Genomic DNA, 16,445 nt, shown 5'->3' on the forward strand with positions numbered 1-16,445 from the left:
AGATTCATATAAAGGCCCACCCTATACAGGAAAGCCGTTGGAGGTATATAACCAACAGAGAAGGGGAGGGCCAAGAAGGAGTAGTAGACCAAAACAGGGAGGTTTTGGAGGTTTTGTAAGGAATACATGTTATGTGTGCGGACAAGAAGGTCATTGGGCCAGAAGATGCCCTCAAAATGGGTCACAGCCCCAATATTCCAGTGTAAGGTATCCACTTAACGCACCAAATGCAAGGGGATGGGGTCCCAATAGAGGAGGTGGCGGGCGTGGAAATGGTGGTTTTGCCAGGGGACCACCAGCGCCACACAACCCATCACAACCAGATTTAATGGCGCCTATGCACCCAACATGGGGCCAAAGGGAGTGATGCGGATGAATGACGGGGCACACAGGAACCCACCATGAGGGGAATGGCTGGACCTCTCATGGACCATTAAGAGCCCTAGTGGATAATGGGCCTAAATAGTCCACCGTAAAAAAAAAAAAAAAAAAGTTTCAACAACGGTGGAGATAATGGGTTTCTGGTAAAATTGAAAAGTGACTATCAACAAATCACTACCCTATAAGGTAGCAAACCAGTCTAGTTTGCACACATTTCTGTATTCCTCCAACACACTTGTTAATAATAGAAAGGGACCTATAAATTACAATGACCTGTCAATGTTGTAATGTGCCCCCGGACGGACGGGGCACAAATGAATGGCTAATTAAACTATGGAGAGATAGAGCCTTATGTCTGACCCAGGACCAGAGACTTATGTTATTTTTTATTTTATTTATTTTATTTTTTGGGCCTTATAAACAACAAACAATAGATAATAAGGTATGTACCAATATATAAAACGGTGTCTTAGATAAAGTGTACCACAAAATCCTGGCCAACCAAACCTGAAATTATGTCCATGAGGGTGTAAACTTGACTGACCTAATTACTGAGGGGATGCCACATGATAGTAAAAAAAAAAAAAAAAAAACAAACCCAAAAAGGGCCAAACAAAATTAGACATAAGTTGTTTACAACACCACTGCCAACTACCCGCTACTAATTACGCTATTTACGGATGGCTTTGTTTTAGAGCAGCAGATGGCACATTGAAGGCAGGTTTTGCAGTTGTTGAACAGGTTGAGAATGATTTTGTAACAAGACTGAGTGGTAGGTTGAACTGTAAACAGTCAGCACAGAGAGCTGAAATAATAGCTGTTATCAAAGCCTTGCACTACACTGGTGAAGAGAGGGTGATTATTTATAGTGACTCTGCATATGTGATTGGTGCAGTATATATGGAACTGCCATATGGCAGATAGGTGGGTTAGAAACCAGGAAAGGCCGGCCTATAATAAATAAATGCTAGCGAAGCCTGACATATAATATAGGCTGTGAAGGTACCTAATGAAGTGGTTGTTGTCAACTGCCTAATAAACCACTTATATCCCCAACCATGGTTTCCCAAGACAAAGTTAGATCTGACAAACTGACAAACACGCACTGGAATTGACATATAGTTTCGGGGCTGCTCATCGCCCCAATGACAGAGCAAAGCTGATATAATGAACCTGACCTTGACATTAAAACTTGACTTGACAAAATCTGTGCACAGACAAAAATAACATGGCTTGAGGTATTACCTATTGCATTAATGTCTATTCGCTCTTCTGTTAACAGGATTTCTGGTTTCACACCCTTTGAATTGCTTACAGGTCGACAGTTTCCAGGTCCACGGAACGCCTTGGTGTAGGATCCAATCCTGCCACTAACTAATGATGTTTATTTCTACAAACTAACTGCTATGATTAAACATTTTTTCTGCCAGGCTACACGACACCGGGACAACGAACAAGCTGTTACAAATGATGATTGTGTGAAAGTGAAGGTGTTCAGACGGTGCTGGGCCCAACCGAGACGGTCCAGGCTATCAAGAGTAAAAGCAAAAACCTAACATTGTGTTCAGCTACAGGGCAAAGGCGACACTTGGTTCCATCTCTTTTCTTGTGTTAAATGTGATTATCCCAGCAGGTCTCTCACAGAAACCGGTGTGGACCTGAGGACTCAGGTCCAAGAGAGGGAGAGTGTTGAAAGTGAAAGTGAAAGTAAATCAGCTGGAATACAGGGAGAACAAACAGGAAGTGAAACATCATTGGTAACACTCACACAACACCAACAACAAATTCAAAAGACAATCTGTAAAATTGTGCATAAAAAAGGTGACATTTTTCCTAGCCCAGCAACAGAACATTTAGCACAATGCATAGATTGTGCCTTCTGATGTGGTATTGCCTTACAATTCACAGCGAAGTACGGTACACAAAAGGTTGTAAGACAGAACAAACACCCAGGTGAATGTGAAGTTAACCATGAGGACGACGGCAGATTGATTTTTCATTTAATAACAAAACAAAATTGTACTGATTTATCAACATATGAGAATTTTACCAACAGCTGGGGTGTGGGTTAGATAAATTGGACTTCCATAAGGTGGTGGAAATCCTGACAGAAGTGTTCAGGGACCTGAACATCACAATTACTGTTTATTTATTATAACCTGGGTAGCTACATATCATATTGACCTTTGAATTTCTTAAGTTTCTTATATAATCTTACATTTCAATGTTTCCTTTTGAATCTAATTTTTAAGTTTTACAATTCTACAGTATTAATTTTACATTTCATTTTTTTTGAATTTATGATTGTTTTTTGAGTATTTGCCAATAGGCATAAGTGTATTTTTCCACAGAGATGAAGCTATATGGAGATTGGAAGGTTCTGTGGGCCCTAGGGGTTATTGCTGCAATAATAATCACCATAATATTTGGCATAAGCGATGGAGGTAATCTGAGAATTGACAAAAGGTCCAAAACAACACCACAAGATTAGTGTGTAAAGAGATATGGGGGAATTGAATTAAATTACACAAAAAATTTAACGACGTCATACACCTTTGATTTATGCAGTATGATAGACTGTGGAGGGCAATAGTAACCTCCATAGTAGTGTCCATTGGTCTATTAGTGGCTATCCTGGTGACCTGTGGATGTTGTTGCACTCCCTGTCTTAGATCCCTGTGCAACAGATTAATAGTGTCAGCAATAGAGAAAAAAGAGAATAATCCGCCCCCATATAGCATGCCCCTATTAGGCCTACAAAACCTGGCTGAGGAGGAATAAGAAAATGTGTGACCTCTTTCAGAGGTCAAGAGAGGGAATTGTGGGATTTGATTTTGTTGTATTAATCGTGCTGTTTATAATCTTAATTAATGTGTATTGTTACAACAATGTTTTCTGTGATGACCACAAGAAAGTTGTCTGTGTGTGTGGAAAGTTACCAAGGAGGGGGTGGCTGATATGTGTGTGGGGGGGCTATAGAAAAAAGCCCTGGAGGGAAAACACACAGAACAGATGGTTTCAATAAACAAGTTGTTTGCTTTATAACTATTTTACATTTAGAGAAAGTGAAGATTAGTATGTTTAACTAATGAATGCATTTAACCAATTCATGAACAATGGAGTATTGTTGTGTTGTTGAATAATTATGTTTTATATATTTACTGCTTACATTTCATGATGATTGCCAAACGTGTTAAAGTTACAAAGATGTCCAAATAAGGACTGTGGAAATTGATTTTGTTCCATTTTATATTTCTTTAATTAATCATTTTATTCTACAAACACTGTGTGTTTCATATATGCATTGAGTTATTACGTAAAAATGAGGTGTTTGAGTTTGAGAGTGGAAAGCTACCAGCTTGGGTGTGTGTGTAAAAATGCAAGAAGAATTAACTAGGAATGTATGTCTGGAAATTGTCAAAGATAAGAAAGAGACCAGAGTGGGAAAAGCAAACAGACAACCATGTATTAACCAATGCTTTAATACTCACAGGATAAAATATGCAATATATTTCTTACTTAATCAGTATTAATCAGTGAATAATTGATGTAATAAATATAAGATGTTGTCTTTGATAAATGTGTATTAACCAATGAAATGAAGGTTGCATACAGAGTGGCCTAGTGGGGGGATGGCGGCTCAACTTGGAAGGGCAGAGTCTCCTGCGCTTGTTCTTTGTGTGTGTGTTTTCTTCCCTGACAGATGTTTTTTGATGGTGATTGGGGTGTTTTGCTTAGAGGTAGTATTGCAGTGGAAGAGGTAGTGTGTGTTTGTCTATCTGGAGAGGTTGATGTGTGCCTTGTTCATGTGGCCAATTTTGCGAGTGGTGAGATGATGTCATGATGTTGAAGTGTGTTTTACATAATAATCACTTTCATCTTACAGCTTGTGTTTTTGTGAATGGATGAATGTTTCGTTGATGATTTGTTTTTAAGAAAGCATTATGGTATGCTGTCTGAAGTCAATCATATGTGAAGTGAAGGACTGCATGGATCTCAGGGTGGTGTGGAGAACAGTTGTTTTTTTCTTTGTTTGGGTTTGTTTATCTTTGTCTACAGGCTAAAATTGGGTGTGGTGATGGAGTCAGATGTACGAGGGGAACGGCCTTTGTGGGTGGAGATTCTAAGAAGAAGATCGACGTCACATACTTTATAAATAACTGTTTTCTCCAAATGCTGGCGGTTAGTCGATTGCCTATTGTGGCCTTGAGACTGCCCAGCGCTGTAAAACTTTTTCATATCTGATCAATAAATAGTTTAATTTTAATACCGTGCCTTTCCTCTAATTATGAACATGCAAATGGACCTTAAAGTCCAACAGTATGTGTGGTCTCTTGTACCCTAGTTGCCGGCGGCTGATAAGGCTGTGCTGAACCCATGCCTGTAGCAGGTTATGTTTATCATACCATTGGTTGGTAGGTGTTTGTTATTAAAACATTTAAACATTATTGTATGTCGTCCATCGCGGTTTGATAACATTATGCTCGTTTTTAGGATTCTCCCTTTTTGTTCTCTGTGTCACTTTGTTGTGATTCCGAGTTTGTGATCTGGCGTTCGTATTGCCGTAAAAGCATCACGGTCTTCTCCACGCAACACAACGAGTACCGTAAACTGTCTGGTTCAGCTGTGTCTTGCCCCCTTTCTTACTAAATTAGAGCTATGGCGTCTTCTTGACGCGTAGGGGGACGACTAGTAGCCTCTCTATTGGGTTTTGTTTTGTTTTGCTGTAACGCATTGCGTTTCCTTTTTGTTTACCCTCTCTAGTTTTGTTTATTTTGATTTTGTTATATTGTTTTGATAGGATTCAATGGACTAGTTATTTACTCCTTTTTATTCTTTAAAGTGTTTGGTATTATACTGTTGTTGTTTACTCTCTGCTCCAGTGAACTGGGTCATACGTGACCGGTTAATGGTTTACTTATTGTACAACCATTGCAATTCTGTTATGACTTGTGTTTGGTCTTGTGAATTTGTTTTGATTACGTAAGATGTCGTTAGTTTAATTTCATTTCATTTGATATTTTCTTTTTTTTCTTTCAGCTAAGGCTGACTGGCAATATTTTGTAGTATTATTTAATCCAGTATTAATCCAGTTTTCCATCTGTTGCAGGAGCTGGGGTCCCAACGGGTGGATGGAACTTTCCGGTGGTGGTTTTTCTTTTTCATTGTGTGTTGTTTAACACGAAGTGTGTGATTTATTTCATTTGAGTGCACAGTGGTGTGTGTGTGCGTGCGTGCGTGTGTGTCTATGTGGACCCAAGTCGAGATTAAGAACCCCTCTATCCTGTTGGGAACCTCAGCCCTGCTTAATTTATTTTTCTTTAACTTTCAGTTTTGTGTGTTTGCAGTGTGGTTGCCGTGAATTGAAGTAGAGTGATAACTTAGATGATTAACTGCTTATTTTAATGAGATTAAGTAATAAAACTATTTTTGTATTGTACTCACGTCTCTCTACTCTTTCTTTGTTTAAACGAGGAGTGAACCTGTGTGCTTTCCCACCCTTCTGGGTGTTATTAGCATTTCCCCTGGTGCAAGTCCTGGGGTGGCGTAGTTGGAGTTCAAATATTAAATCTGTCTTTTTGTTCTAAAGTTATACCCTCACGTCACATTTTGGCGTATAGTCGGCAGGGTCCTCTGAGTTTGAGTACAGAGGCGTGAGTATTGTGGTGCATGTAGGTTTTTTTGTTTTGTTTGTTTTGTTTCTGTAGGAACCAGACAGTGACAGTCTCGTATTGGAATCCCAGCACACATTGTTTGCTGAATTTGCATGCTCTATCGGTGGTAAGTTTGTTTTTGCTTATAACAATGGAGGACGAATTACGTGAGTTGCGTGATTTAGTAGCCCAATTGAAAGCAGATAACGAAAAGCTGCGGCAGGAGCATGCGCCTGAACCACAGCCAGGTCCATCTAACCCTCCAGTTTCCGCAGTCACAGAGCCTCCACTTGTGGGTGCCAGTGCTTCGGCAGCGGAGCGTCTTGTTTTTATTCCTCGAGATCGGAGGTGTCCAAAATTCAGTGGTAGATCTGGTATTGGGATTGATAAGTGGGTGGAGGAGGCTCAGGCCTGTATGCGCCTCCGCCACCTTTCTATTGCTGATCAAGCATTCTTTTTGTTTGATCATTTGGAGGGAGAGGCTAGGGAAGAAATTCGATATCGATCAGAGAACGAAAGGGAGGATCCAAAGCGAATTATTCAGATTTTACATGAATTATATGGATGTACTAAGTCGTATGTAGCCCTTCAGGAGTCTTTCTTTTCCAGAAGACAGCAGGATGGGGAGACCTTAGTGGAATTCTCCTTGGCTCTTATGAATCTTCTAGAGAGGATAAGAAGTCAGTCACCTCATGGTATGCCTAATTCGGAAGTTCTGTTGCGCGATCAGTTTGTTGAATATGTTAGTGATGGTGCTCTCCGACGTGAGCTTAAACAGTTAGTCCGTCTTCAACCTACCGCTACTCTGTTTGATGTTCACAGCGAAGCACTTCGTGGGGAATGGGAAGGCAGGCCTGGGGGGGTGCGGGGTAGAAGCCAGTCTGTCCCATCCGCTTATGGCATACAATATGGGGTACAGGGAGACCAGCACATTGGAAGTAGTAGCACTCCCACAGTTTCTGAATTAAGTGAGTTACGAGACATGTTGAAACAGCAACAACAGCAATTAAATCAGTTGACACAAAGTATGGCTCAATTACAAAATCCTGCGTCGCGTATAGCTCCTGTGATGCCCCAGTTCTAATGTGCTGGGTCTGCCACTTTCTCTCTTTGCTAGTGTGGTATTTTGTGGCTGGTTTTGGTTGTTTCTGTTCTGGTTTGCAGGAGGAGCTATGGGGGTTGTACCAAGGTGGCTAATTGATGGCCTAATTGGAGGCTAGATAAAATCAGTGCTTTCCAGCTGGCTCGCTCTCTAGGACTGCACTCGCGAGCAGACTCTCAGCAGGGCTGGCTGCAGCCCTGCTTCTTTACCTTTTTGCACTACACATTCACTATGTTGATTTACACAACAGTTTTGTTTTCTCTTACATATACTGACTTCATGAATATTTTAGTTAATAAATATACTTTTGTTTAAAATATACTTTGGTGTGGTCTCCCCTTTATGTCGTGTTCACTGTGAGCCAAGTGGCTACGACATATGGGGGCTCGTCCGACGGTTTTGAACCAATTTTGAATTTTGCAAGGTAGGCTACTATTAATTCTCACTATTTACCATAGAAGAGCGTAATGCGAGTAAAGTAGTGCTACGCAATTAGCCGATTGACGTGCGTGTGTGACGTAATCGTGCTGGGCCGAATGTTTAGAGGGGATCCACACTGTTTGTATTGTGTAGTAAACATATGTCACGTTGCAGTGTAGAGCTTAGTTCCAACCATTTGGTTTGGTGAAGTGTTTCAGCTTGCGAAGCAGGACAGTGAATTTTTGGAGCAATCATTTAACCCCGTCTTAGAGCGTTTTTCTGCGCTGGGGATTAGGTTGGAGCGTCACTGGTGTCTGGACCGAGGACATCGCCGTGGAGAAACGACTGAATTGGCCTATGGTCGGGACAGTACGACTCCAGCGGTATGGGTGAGTAAAGAGCTCGGTTCTTGGACACAGTGTGAAAATAGGTTAGAATAGTGGTGGGTAAATGTTTAGATACGGGGAAGCTCCGTAGTTTGTTTGTCCTGTTTTACAGGCTGTAGCTATTCACGTAAGTTAGTTGTTTGGTTGGATAATCTGGAAGACTGATCTTTGGATTGAGTTGAGGGCTTTAGTTTGTGTTTGTGTTTGATTTGATACAGTGTTGAAAAGTGGAAGGTGCAAGTCCGAAGTTGAAAGGTGGATTAAGTGCTAAATTATGAGCGCGTTGCATGACTTTTTGAGCACTCCATCAGAGAGTTTGTTGTTAGCCTTAACAAAAGAGCAATTGTTTAATGTAGCAGATCATTACATGATTGGATTAACGTTGTCAAAATCTGCTAAAAAAGAGCAAATAGTTGATTTTATTCGTGAACATTTGAAAGACAAACAAGTGTTGCCTACAAATACACCAATAGACACAAGTAGTACAGGGCTATCGGTTCCAGTTATACCTGTGGCAGCAAGCATGTCGTCGTCTCCTGATAGTGGATTGACGTTTGAGCAACATAAAGAGCTGTTACGAATGCAACTGGAACATAAGGCAAAAGAGAGCTCAGTAGTTTTTTCCATCGTTGGCGTACGGCTGAGGGCATTAGCAATTTTGATGATTTGTGCGACTTGGTGATTTTAGAGCAATTTAAAAACATTTTGCCAGAACGAATTGCCACTTACGTAAGTGAACATCAGGTGAGGACGGCCGCTCAGGCTGCTGTCCTAGCGGATAATTTTGTGTTAATGCACAAAAATCCAATAAGGGAGCATCCGCCAAGACATGAGAATAGTCGTAGAGAACATCGCCCTGATCGTTCTAACACGGGTCCTTTTAATGCGGGTCCTTTTTGGAGACCCGATTCAACTCGTAACAGAGTCAGGGACATGGATGCTGACAATAAATGTCACTATTGTTTAGAAATGGGCCATTGGAAAAAAGAATGTCCAATGTTGAGCGCTCGTAATAAGAGTAAAGCAGGCAGTAGCAAACCTGTAGGCTGCGCGTCAAGTGTTTTTGCTACTAAATTACAGCACTGTGTTGGATCACAGGAGGCTCTGTTAACCGCGCCCGATCGTCAACAGACGAATGTACAAGTTGGGAAGATAGACGGTGATAAAACAGCAGTGTCTGATGTTGTGGATTATGCTCCGTTTATCACAGAAGGTTTCGTTTCACTGGTTGACGATGCTCAAAAAGTCCCAGTTAGAATATTACGGGATACGGGAGCATCAGAGTCTTTTATTAGTGAGTCTGTTCTACCATTCAATTCAGTTTCAAACACTGGAAATGTAGTTTTAATTCGTGGAATTGATCTTCAACCATTTTCAGTGCCATTGCATAAGATTCAGTTGTCTTCAGCATTCTGCAATGGAGAGGTAACAATTGCCGTGCGTCCATCTTTACCAATAGATGAAGTTGAAGTCATTTTGGGAAATAATTTGTGTGGGGTCCGTGTTTGGACTGAAGGGTCACTACCACCTCCTGTGGTTAGAAAAGACGTTGTACCATCAGCTGAGTCCGACAAAAATCTGCAAGATTTTCCAGATGTGTTCACTGCCTGTGCGGTGACTCGCGCAATGAGTCGCGCACAGTCGGAGAAGCCATCTGATGCGTCTAAAACGAAACTAAAATTGTATATTCCAGAGTTGCCAGCATCACTTTCTCATAGTGAAATGATTGAAGCACAAAAAAAACGATCTTGGCCTTCGGAAATATTTTGATTTGGCTTCAGATTTAAGCATGGATAATAACTATTGTGTCCAAAATGGCTTGTTGATTCGTAGGTGGTCACCGTTTGCAAACCCTGAGGTAGCCGATCCAGTGTGGCAGGTGGTTGTTCCTGAGAAATATCGTAATCTAGTGTTAAAAACTGCACACGGGGAAGTCACTGGACATTACGGTGTAAAGAAAACATACAGTCAGTTGTTACAGCACTTTTACTGGCCGCGGATAAAACGTGATGTGGCTAAGTTTATTAAGGAATGTCACATCTGTCAAATTGCGGGTAAACCAAATGTGTCTATTAAACCTGCGCCACTACATCCAATTCCGTCAGTAGGTACTCCATTTGAACATCTCATAATTGATTGTGTAGGTCCCTTGCCTGCATCGAAATCTGGCTGCTTATATTTGTTTACAATAATGTGTCAGGCTACGCGTTACCCTGCTGCATATGCCCTAAGAAGTATAACAACAAAGTCAATTATAAAGTCACTATCACATTTTATATCTATCTTTGGAATACCGAAGGTAATTCAAAGTGACAGGGGTTCAAATTTGACTTCTAGGACGTTTGCCGAGGCTCTAAAGCAGCTGCGCATAAAGCACAATCTAAGTAGTGCATATCATGCACAGAGCCAAGGGTCTCTGGAGCGGTTTCACGCCACTTTAAAATCTTTGTTGCGTGCTTACTGTGTTGAGATGGAAAGGGACAGGGAAGAGGGCTTACCATGGCTATTACTGGCGGCAAGAAGCGTCGTGCAGGAAAGTACAGGTTTTAGCCCGAACGAATTGGTTTTCGCTCACAAAGTGCGTTCATCTTTGTCTGTACTGAGCAGTGATCTGGATAATTCAGAGCCACCAGAAAGCTTGACGGGGGATATACAAATGGGTTTCGTCGCAAACTGTTTTTGGCCTGGAAAATGGCAAGTAGTAATTTAACTGAAGCTCAACAAAAAATGAAAAGAATTTATGATCGCAAGGCGGAGACTAGAGAGTTTAGTCCAGGGGACCAAGTGGTAGCATTACTGCCTATACCAGGTTCGCCTTTTAGGGCCAAGTACTCTGGTCCTTATTCTGTTGTGCGGCGGGTTTCAGCACTTAATTATTTGCTGTCTACTCCTGAGCGTAGGAGATCTACCCAATTATGTCACATCAATCTGCTCAAGCCTTATTATTCCCCAACATTGTCTGTGGGGGGTGACAAGGCTGACATGAAACCTGTGGGGCTAGCAGTTATCAAGGAGGTATTGAGCACATCTCAGGTGGCAGCTGAAGATGGGGTTCAGGGTCCGGACGACGCAGTCCTACATGGGCGTTTAAATAACACTGAGTCGCTGGCTAAGTTGGACAGTCTTTTGACTCATTTGGAGGGGAGGCAACGTGAACAGTTGAAAAGCTTAATTTTTGAGTTTTCTTCTTTATTTTCAGACATTCCAACCTGTACGAGTCTAATAGAGCACGACATAGACGTCGGGAATGCACAGCCTATTCGGCAGAGATTTTATCGGGTTTCACCGGATAAACACAAAAGTTTGGAGGACAGTGTCCGGTATCTTTTAGATAATGGTTTGGCTAAGCCTTCTTACTCAAGCTGGGCATCACCATGCTTGTTGGTCAAAAAACCTGATAACACCTTTAGGTTTTGTACTGACTATAGGAAAGTTAACATGGTGACAAAACCAGACTCATTTCCATTACCCCGAATGGAAGACTGTGTGGACCAGGTTGGTGCTGCACGTTTTGTTAGTAAATTTGATTTGTTGAAAGGTTACTATCAAGTACCGCTTACACCTCGAGCCCAAGAGATTTCCTCTTTTATTACACCATCTGGACTTTATTCCTATAACCGGATGAGCTTTGGTCTTCGGAATGCACCTTCCACTTTTCAACGACTCATGAACAGAGTTGTTGCTGGGTTGGAAGGGTGCGCAGTTTATCTTGATGATGTGGTGTCCTATGCTGACACCTGGGAGCAACATCTGGCCCGCATTCGTGCACTATTTGAGAAGTTGGTGGCAGCGAATCTCACTGTGAATCTTGCAAAATGCGAGTTTGCCCAAGCCACTGTGGTTTACTTGGGCAAGGTGGTCGGTCAAGGTCAGGTACGATTGGTGAGAGCCAAAGTTTTGGCTATAGATAAGTTTCCTCCTCCGACAACAAAAAAAGAGTTGATGCGTTTCTTGGGGATGATTGGTTATTATAGAAATTTCTGTTGCAATTTTTCAACTGTTGTCTCCCCACTTACAAATCTGCTTAAGAGTTCTGTTAAGTTTGACTGGTCCCCTGAGTGTCAGCAGGCATTTGAGAATGCAAAGCTACTGCTGAGTTCTGCACCTGTTTTGGCTGCGCCACAGTTAGATCAACCTTTTCAGATTCAGGTTGATGCAAGCCAGGTAGGGGCGGGCGCAGTTCTTTTGCAGAGAGATAAAAATGGGGTGGATAGACCTGTTTGTTATTTTTCACGCAAGTTTAATCGCCACCAAAGTAATTATTCAACAATTGAGAAGGAGGCTTTGGCCTTGATCTGGGCTCTCCAAAATTTTGATGTGTATGTGGGGGGTGGCCTGCATCCAGTGGTGGTCTATACAGACCATGATCCCCTCACTTTTCTCCACTCTTTGCAAAATGCTAACCAACGCCTAATGCGGTGGGCACTTTTCTTACAGCCATATAGATTGTCTATACGTCACATCAAGGGTGTTGAGAACGTAATGGCTGATGCACTATCTCGGGCTCCGGAGGGGTCATAATGATTGTGTCTGTCTTTATCCTTGTCTTTTTGGTCTCTACTGTCCTTAATTTGCTTTCCAGGCCCCAGGATTGCTGGATAGTGAGATATGAAGGAGACTGGGGGTGAGAGTGATCAATCTAGGTGAAAGTGGTGTGTCACGGGTGAGTGATTATGAATGAATCAGTGTGATTGAGTCTTCCAGAATGAATGTTTTTGATATTTGTTTTGTATTTATTTTTAGTTATTTGTGCCTGGAAATGCTGATTCAGAGTCCCATATATATGGGTCTCTGTCTTTGTAGGGGGGAGGTGTGATGCCCCAGCTCTAATGTGCTGGGGTCTGCCACTTTCTCTCTTTGCTAGTATGGTATTTTGTGGCTGTTTTTGGTTTGTTTCTGTTCTGGTTTGCAGGAGGAGCTATGGGGGTTGTACCAAGGTGGCTAATTGATGGCCTAATTGGAGGCTGGATAAAATCAGTGCTTTCCAGCTGGCTCGGTCTCTAGGACTGCACTCGCGAGCAGACTCTCAGCAGGGCTGGCTGCAGCCCTGCTTCTTTACCTTTTTGCACTACACATTCACTATGTTGATTTACACACAGTTTTGTGTTCTCTTACATATACTGACTTCATGAATATTTTAGTTAATAAATATACTTTTGTTTAAAATATACTCTGGTGTGGTCTCCCCTTTATGTCGTGTTCACTGTGAGCCAAGTGGCTACGACACTCCATACCAGGCTTCAGAAGCACGTACTGCCAAACCTCAAAATTCTGAGCCTTGTACGGCTCCATTTCAGAATCCAGAGCCCCGAATGGCTCAATTTCGAAATACTGATTTTCGTATGCGGCCGTCACGCAACCAAGTTATCTGCAGACGATGTCAGCAACCTGGCCATTTTGCCAGAGATTGTGATGGGGAACGCAGATCCTCTCGTTTTCCATCCGTGCATACTGAGGTTGTAAGAGGGGGTGAGCAGTCATCATCTGTGCAGCCTTCGGAAAACTAGTTCCCACCAGGCTGCAGGGCCACAGCTTGGTTGGGGAAGGGACAGACTCAAATCTTCTAACCGGTTCTGACTTTATGTCTCGTTTTATGTCTACTTGTCCACAGCTTGTCGTTTCTATGGGTGGGATCCAGGTTCCCTGTTTGGTGGACACCGGTTCGATGGTGTCCACCATAACAGAGACTTGTTTCCTGGCCAATTTTGGTTTATGGGGTCAGGAACATCTTAAATCGTGTCATTGGTTACAACTTCGGGCAGCGAATGGCCTTTCCATTCCCTACATTGGTTACTTGGAACTCGATGTAGAACTGTGTGGGCGAATAGTTCCACGCTGTGGTGTGCTGGTGGTCTGAGATCCTCCTGGTGGCATGTGTGCTCAGGTACCCGGGGTTTTGGGTATGAATATCTTGAGCCGCTGCTATCAGGAGCTCTTTGGTCAGCATGGCACTGGTCTTTTTGAGCTACCAGCAGTGTCGCAGGCCCCTAGTTCAGTCTTTCAGGCTTTACAACATTGTCATCAAATTGAAGCTCAGCAAGGGATAGATTCTGTAGGGCGTGTTAAAGTACGCGGACGTCGGGCATGTCACATCATAGGAGGGACAATGAAATTTGTTGCTGCCACATGTTCTACGAGATACTCAAAGGGTACCGTTCTGTTTGAACCATCAGATTCCGGTCTACCAGCAGGGTTGACGGCCTCCCCTGCTTTGTTAAGGGTGGATCGTGGTACTGTTTATGTGCCTGTTTTCAATGTGGGGACTACAGACGTAGTGCTTTATTCTAGCACTGTCATTGGCACTGTGAAGAACGTTTATGTGGTTAGTTTACCCCCAGAGGTGGCGGAAGTTCAGATGGTAAAGGCTAAGGTAAGCTCACAGGCTGTGCAGGTCTCTTCTACTGTCCAGGAGCAAATTGGGGCACTTGATCTGTCTGTGCAGTCACTGGAAGAGCAGGTTAAAGTAAGGACATTGTTAGAGAAGTATTCATCAGTGTTCTCTGCGAATGATGGGGATTTGGGTTGCACTAACCTTATTTCCCATGAGATTCCCCTGGTAGATGAAGTTCCGGTGAGGCAGCGGTTCAGGCGTATTCCTCCCTCTGAGTATGAGGTAGTAAAAGCACATATCAACCAGTTGTTGGAAGCTCGGGTGATTAGGGAGAGCTGTAGCCCCTACGCTTCACCCATTGTCCTGGTCAAGAAGAAAGACGGTAGCCTGCGCTTGTGCGTCGACTACCGTCGACTAAATTCTAAGACTAGGAAGGATGCCTTTCCTCTGCCCTGGATTGAGGAGACCTTGGACTCGTTGGCGGGGCATGTTGGTTTTCCACCATGGACCTCGCCAGCGGGTACAATCAGGTACCGGTGGTAGAGGGTGACAAGTCCAAGACTGCTTTTTGTACTCCTTTCGGCCTCTTCGAGTGGAATCGAATGCCTTTCGGGCTGTGCAATGCCCCAAGCACCTTCCAGCGATTGATGGAACGGTTGTTTGGGGATCAACAGTGCCAGTCCCTCCTATTGTATCTCGATGACATCGTGGTATTTTCGACATCTGTTGATCAACATCTTGCTCGAATGGAGGTTGTTTTGAGTCGTTTGCAAAATGAGGGCCTAAAAGCTAAATTGTCCAAGTGTGCGTTCTTTAAGAAGAAGGTACAGTATTTAGGCCATGTTATTTCATCAGAGGGAGTCTCTACAGATCCAGGAAAGGTAGATGCAGTTGCACACTGGCCTCGTCCGACTAGTGTTACAGAGCTGCGGTCATTTTTGGGGTTTGCCAGCTACTACCGGCATTTTGTTGAGGGATTTGCTAGGTTAGCAGCCCCGCTCCATGGGCTGGTGGCTCAGTTGGCAACCCCAAACCGCTCTAAGGTGAGGCCTCAGGAATTTTCTGAGTCCTGGTCTACTGAATGCCAGCAGAGTTTTGAGCGGTTAAAAGGTAAATTAACCACAGCTCCAGTGCTTGCCTATGCAGATTTTTCATTACCGTTCATCCTGGAGGTGGATGCAAGTCATGGGGGCTTAGGAGCAGTCCTCTCGCAGGAGCAGCAAGGCAAGGTGCGCCCTATAGCGTATGGTAGTCGCAGTCTTCGGCCCACTGAGCATAATCCAGCTAATTACAGCTCTATGAAACTGGAGTTTTTGGCGCTCAAGTGGGCCATGACTGAGAAGTTTAGGGAGTACTTATTGGGGCATAAGTGTGTGGTTTTTACTGATAACAACCCTCTTAGCTACCTGTCTTCAGCAAAGTTAGGTGCCATGGAGCAGCGGTGGGGTGCCCAGGTAGCAGCTTTTGACTTTGAGATCAAGTATAGATCAGGTAGAAGTAATCGTAATGCCGACGCCTTGTCGAGACAGAACTTTCTGGGTGTAGTAGAGCCCCAAGATTTGCGCCCAGGTGTGGCTGTCCCACTTGTGTTGCAGCAAGCGGTGCAAGGTAGACTTGTGACCCAGGTTAATCAAGTGCTCTCACTTCCTTGTCGTTCTGCGGGTGATATAAGCACTCAGCAGGAGGCAGACCCGGTCATTGGGGAGTTGTCGGTGTTCTGGAGGCGGAGTTCATTTCCGAGCCGTGAAGAACGCAAGAAACTCTCAAGGTTAGCTGCTGTTTTGCTTCGGCAGTGGGACCGTTTGGTGGAAACTGACGGGGTCCTTTACCGTAGGGTGTTTCGCCCAGATGGAGGGGAGGAGGTTTTACAAGTATTACTACCAGCGGTCCTGAAGCAGGAGGTTTTGACCCAGCTTCACCAACAACATGGGCACCAGGGGGTAGAACGGACATCTCAGCTGGTACGCCAGAGATGTTACTGGCCTGGAATGTCAGCTGATATTCTCCAATGGTGCCAGGAATGTGAGAGATGTCAGAGTGCGAAGGGTTTTCACTCTGCTCCCAGCAGTTTCATGGGGCATTTGCTGGCCGCCAAGCCTAATGAAATCTTGGCTCTGGATTTTACAGTGTTGGAGCCCTCTGGGTCAGGCCTTGAGAATGTCCTAGTGATG

At 43.5% G+C, this 16,445-nt stretch overlaps 1 long non-coding RNA gene and 1 pseudogene across 1 annotated transcript; one reads left to right on the forward strand and one right to left on the reverse strand.

Moving 5' to 3' along the window:
* The window catches only part of LOC141362192 (F-box/LRR-repeat protein 7-like), a 190,815-nt pseudogene that overhangs the window by 56,795 nt on the left and 117,575 nt on the right, over positions 1–16,445 (reverse strand).
* Positions 4,711–5,821, forward strand: LOC141362101 (uncharacterized). Its single transcript, XR_012368062.1, has 2 exons — positions 4,711–4,796; positions 4,876–5,821. It is a non-coding gene; the product is annotated as an uncharacterized lncRNA (long non-coding RNA).

This window comes from Misgurnus anguillicaudatus, chromosome 25 (assembly GCF_027580225.2).
Source record: "Misgurnus anguillicaudatus chromosome 25, ASM2758022v2, whole genome shotgun sequence".
NCBI lineage: Eukaryota > Metazoa > Chordata > Actinopteri > Cypriniformes > Cobitidae > Misgurnus > Misgurnus anguillicaudatus.